The following is a 6,057-nucleotide window of genomic DNA, read 5'->3' as shown; positions in this document are numbered from 1 at the left end:
CGATTCCCGGACTCCGCGGAAGGAGGAGCCGGGCCGCCCGTCCCGCCCTAGCGGCTGTTGGCGGGATGACAGCGATGGCGCTGGGAAATGGATGGATAAATGAGCCTTCTCAATCCCACCATTCCCCACCACTGCCTGCAAATAAACAGACGTGTGATGTTCCCCTTGAACGTTCAGCCAGGTGATGATGAACGTGAAGTTCGTGATGAAGGTGATCATCCATCAAGGTCTCAGTAAAGACTGACGTTACACACTACAGACGCCACACAGACCAAGGAGAAATTGAGATTAATTAATGATGAATTTTTAAAAATCGAGTAATCCTTCCACCTGCGGCGAAATACAATAAAGATATTCTAAGTTGAAGAATATCCAACAAGTATTTCAACCAGCATTCTCAAAATAGTATCACTTATTTTAGCAAATATTTCATAATTCTAAATTTTTTCAGTTCTCAATACAATGAAATATCTTGGTAGGACTTTATAATACACAGTTCGGTTTTACATCGACATTATATTGGCACCATCTTCACAACAGAAACGCCGGCTATTACCAAATGCAACATCGTAATAGTCCGTGAAAACCTACACCATCCCTTTTCTGTTGCCACATTTATCATTGGAATAGCTTCGGCTCATTGTTTATAGTCAGAAGGCGTGAGTAGAAATACTCCCAAATAAGCTCTGTCATTGACTTAAATAATAGACTGGATCGCCACATGCTGTTCAATGTGAGGAAGCTCTATACTGCTAACTCCCTAACATTATTGCGATTTTATTAACAAAAAAGAAGAAGAATTACAGTAATATGTGTTCACATTTTGTACTCCTCCGTTAACATCCATTTGTCTATGAAAATGTTCACTGGATTGCCTGCATATCACAGGGAATTGTCGCTGAAACTTTAGAACTGGGGGAAAAACACGTGTCATTTTTTTTAACGACGATTTATATTGAAGTTTTTAAAAATAAATATTTGAATGCCCATAACAGCATTGTTTATAACTTCCAAAAGGTAGAACCAACCCAGATATCCATTTGCTGATGAATGCATAAACAAAACGTGGTATATCCATACGACGAAATATTATTCAGCCATAACATGTCCTGATACATGCTATAACATAGAAGAACCTTGGAGACATAATGCTACACGAAATAAACCAGACACAAAAGACCACACTTGTATGATTCCCTTTACGTCACTTGTACAGACTACACAAATCTACAGAGACAGAAAGTAGATTAGTGGTTGGACAACTTTGAATACACTAAAATCCATCAAATTGTTCACTTAAAGTGGGTGAATTGTATAGGACGGAATTATAACTCGATAAAGCCGTTACTAAAAGAATGTGTATGTGCACACACATGGAGTTATTCTGTACTAATCATAAAAGCATACCAAGCGTGACAGGAAGACAACATGAAGACTTGAGTAGAAGACTTGTGTTTCAAATACTTGTTTGGCTGCTCGAAACCTTGCGCGAGTTACCTTTTTTCTGAGCCTCAGTTTAGTCATTTGTAAAATAAAGTAATGCAGCATTGTTTTAAGAAACAACTTCTGTGAAAGTTATATAAAAATGTTAGAAGTTGCTAAAAGAGATCTTAAACATTCTCAACACAAAAAAATTTGTAACTGTGTGATGATGAATATTAACTAGACTTATTGTGGTGATTGCTTCCCAATTTACACATATATCAAATATATCGTGGACCTAAAAATAATAATATAATGTTACACGTCAATTATATCTCATTTTTTAAAATGTTGGGTACACTTTTACTTATGGAAACCAAGAGCTCGCCAGTAATCGAGATGCAATGTAGCAGTTATTGTGAAAATAGCTTAGGAGCTTGACTGCCCAAATTTGAATTCCGGCTCCACTGCAACAAGTGAGGTGAATTTAGACATGTGTTAACTTTCTAAGCTTCAGTTTTAACTTGTGTAAAATGTGGATAATTGTTTCACTCTCACAGATTTTTAGGGCAGATTAAATGATCATACACATATAAAACTTGCACTTCACACTTGGTAAGACCTTGAAAAATATTAGCTATTTTTATTATTAATAAGTGACAGTGGAATATTAGAAAAATTCTTTATAATGTTTTATAAGGAAAAGAAGCATATCGATTTCTCTACCATAAATACTGAGCTAGTGTATAATCCAAAAAACAATAGTAATGATAATTGCAATATACAGGTCACATCTTGGAAGAAATGTACTTCAAATCAGTCTATTTTTTTCCTTAGGAAGGAGCTTAGTATAATCTATCTCATCCTCTCAGTATGAATGCTAGGAGACTAAGAGTTCAGGTAAAACAATTGTTTGGGGCTGAGGATTGGAGAGCTATGCAGACTAGTGTTTTAACTTTTGCCATTGAAAAGAAAAAAAATGCGATATTTTAACCATTGACGCACTGAGGAAACTTTTCTGTAGGAGAAGGAATTTGTTCTGTGTTCATTGTGAATAATAACTCATTACCCTCTTAACAACTTTAGGAAGTAATTAATATTACTGTCCCACTTTTACAGACGAGGAAACTGAGGCCAAGAAAGGTTAAAGAACTTATCCAAGGTCACATAGTTAGCAAGCAATGGAAAGGGACGCATGGCCCTAGGATCCTTCATGCTTCCTCATCGTGCTTCCTCTCCAGGATACTCTTCTCCTAATTCCTAAAATTTACCTCTTAGACATATCATCTTAGGTAACTTAAAACCACACAAAATTATACATTCTAGAGCAGTGGCTTATCAAGTTTTTTTGACCATGACAATCACTAAGAGCTATATTACACGTGGACATGCAGGACAAACCCAGCTCCATGCATCATTACATAACTCAAAAACAATTCCATTGTAGAATTATTTCTTTTACTACCTTAGGTGGATTTTAATATTTTCTATTCTAGTCTGCCTAAATCTGGTCTATAGTGTTTTCTTCTACTGTTGTTTTCTACTGTGTTGTTGTTGTTCCTACACTGGTTCCAACCCACCAAACTGATTTCGTGGCTTACAAACTGTGGTTTGAAAAACATGCTTCTATGAGAAAACAAATCACAGATAAATTCAAGTTCTAAAACAAGTAAAAACACACGATGATATCGGAAACTGAGAGTCATCCGGAATTAACTATAGGTTGGAAAAAAAATTTAAAAAAAATAAAAATAAAAAAAATAAAAAGCAGGGATTTACGTTGCCATTCACCATAAATGCATGAAATAGTCATTCCTTCCCAGCAGCATGCTGCATGCTTTCTGCAACTGGACTGTCTCCGGAAAAGCAATGTGATGATTTGGAGAATGAGTCCAGAGTTGATGTCGATACCGATTCTGCCGTTCGCTAGCTTTGTGACCCTCCACCTTTTTGAGCCTCAGTTTCCTCTAAGTGAAACGAGAGGATTGTCCATAATGTGCCCCCTCTCTCCCCTGAGAGTCTTCTCATCCCTTGGGGCCCCAGTGCCTTCCAAATAACACTGTCTCACCTTTCCAGCTTACTGTGAACGTTCCCTTTCTCTCAGTGCCGTGGCTTGTTTATTAAATGACAAAATGGGTTTGCCACTGTGTTCTCAACAAAGACTGCTCTCCGCTCTTTGTCCCTGGTCCATGTTGGAGTCTGGGGACCCACCGTGTTCCTCGTTTTCTCTCCCAGGCAGCTGTGCCCACCCACGCGCCTTCTAAGCTTCAGAGGTATTCAGTGGAAAGTAGAGGCAAATTTTAAAAGAAAAAGTTATATTAGTTGATTATGGAAGGTCCTTTCCGGCAATTACATTATATGGTCTTTAAAAAAAAAAAAAAAAAGCTGAAAATAATGATTTAAGGTTTAATTTTTGCCTATTTAAACGTTTCTCATATTGTCAACTTTTTTTTTTTTTTTTGAGTTTTTGTACCGGGTAGCTACTCTCTAAGAGATTAAAATAAAGCAGGTTTAATGGTTTTGAATTTAGCCTACTTATCTTTCTCAATATTTTTCTACGTTCACAGGTTATAAATCCACTCAGTGACCCCTCAGTGCCCCCCTCAAAAAAAACCCTCGGAAAACCTAAAAAGTACAAAGGAAAAAAAATACCAATAATCCTTGCATCCAAGGATGACTATTGTCAACATTTTTTCCAATAGATCTTATTTTTTAGAGCACTTTTAGGTTTGCAGCAAAATTGAACAGAAAGTACAAAGTGTTCCCACGTGTACCCCGGCCCCACGCACGGCTTACTACATCCTGCAGCAGAGTGGTGCGTTTGTGACAACGGACAAACCTATGCTGGCCCAGCAAACTCACACAAAGTCCGTGGCTTACCTTACTGCTCACTCTGGGTGTCGTGCATTCTATGGGTTTTGACACATGTATAGTGATATGGAGCCACCATCACAGTATCACTCAGGACAGTCTCGTTGCCTTAAAAATCTTCTGCGTCCCACCTACTCACCCCCCTCTGTGCCCGCCCCCCCCCAACTCGTAGCAACAACTGACGTTTTTACCGTGTCCATAGTTTTGTGTGTTTCAGAATGTCGTATAGTTGGGATCATACGTCAGATAGCCTTTTCAGGGTGGCTTCTTCCACTAAGCAGTAAAAGCATTTAAGTTTCTTCCACGTCTTCTCTGACTCAACAGCTCATTTATTTCTACCGCCAAATGATGTTGTCACGTCCGACGCACCTCAGTTTATCCATTCACCTAACGATGAAGGACGTCTTGGTCGTTCCAAGTTTTAGCAAGTGTGGATACCACTGCTGTAAATATCCACGTGCAGGTTTTTGTGTGGACATATGTTTTCAATTCATTTGGGTAAATACCAAGGAGCACGATTGCTGGATCCTATTAGTACTTGAGTTTTGTAAGAAACTGCCAAACTGTTTTCCAAAGAGGGCTTCTGCGTCTCTACCAGCCGTGAACAAGGTTGCTGTTGTCCCACATCCTCCCAGGGTGTGGTGGGTGGGTGTTTTAGACTTTCACCATTATAAATAGGTACGTAGTGGTATCTCATTGTTGTTTTGCATTGTTAATATTTTGATGTCCCAATATCTTTCCACTTTATTTTTCCACAGAATAATTTTAAAACGTTTATGTCGTTTACGGCCATGCCACCCTGAACAAGCCCCATCCCGGCTGATCTCGGAAGCTAAGCAGGGTCGGTCCTGGTTAGTACTTGGATGGGAGACCACCTAGGAAGACCAGGTGCTGTAGGCATAAATAATAATAAATAAATGAAAATTTTTTTAAAAAACGTCGATATCATCCACAAGAGCTATGTCTCGCTAATCTTTTTATAACGTGGCATAGAAGCGAAGGTGAGATTCTGAACGGAACGGGTGATATCTAAGAGAATAGAAGGGCCCCTGGGAATAGAGCCATCGTCTTCATTTTGCCGTTGTCAGATAAAGATTTTAAGAGGAGGTGCATACAGCGGGGACTACTATGCAACTATGTAAAGCATTGCACTTTATCTTGCTCTTGCTTCTGCCCCTAAAACTTGGGTAAGAAATCAAAGTCCAAAGAGTTCTCAAGCTCGATAAGTAGGAAAAGTTTTATCAACTAACGCTTGGTGGTGGAAACAAAAATTAATCATCGTTATTAGCAGAGCGTGGAACTTTAACGAAGCTCTGTGTTGCTCATTCATTCCACAGACATCAACGGAGTGTCTCTGTCATGCCACGTGCTAAGGCAAATGCAGGGCACAAGTCAGAGGCGGCCTCTGCCTTCACGGAACATATGGCCTGCACTAGACTAGAAACGGTCGACAGACGGGTGAGCGCGGTGCATGAAGCAATCACACTGAGTGCTACGGAGAAAGCGAAGGGGCGTCCCCATCAAGGATTGCGATGGGGACCGAGGCCAGCCACCCAGGACCTCTCTGCGGGAGTAACGTTTAACGTGAGCTCTGCGTGAGGGGACCGTTGTCCTTGGCGGCAGGACAGGCGAGGCTTGAGCTTATCCTAGGGACCCCAGGAGAATGGCTGGAAGGTAACAGGTGTTGACTTGAAACAAAAAGTCAGCCAGGCATCCTCTAGCAAAAAAATAAAAATAAAACAATAATAATAATAATAATAATAA

General features: G+C 39.6%; 1 pseudogene; it reads left to right on the top strand.

Annotated features, from left to right (window-relative positions):
* The first annotated feature begins 5,074 nt into the window (after positions 1-5,074).
* LOC111739673 lies at positions 5,075-5,193 on the top strand (annotated as a pseudogene).
* Positions 5,194-6,057: the final 864 nt, after the last annotated feature.

This window comes from Pteropus vampyrus, unplaced genomic scaffold, assembly GCF_000151845.1.
Source record: "Pteropus vampyrus isolate Shadow unplaced genomic scaffold, Pvam_2.0 Scaffold52, whole genome shotgun sequence".
NCBI classification, from domain to species: Eukaryota; Metazoa; Chordata; class Mammalia; order Chiroptera; family Pteropodidae; genus Pteropus; species Pteropus vampyrus.
The sequence above is the reverse complement of the archived record's forward strand: the minus strand, read 5'-3'. Positions and strand labels throughout refer to the sequence as shown.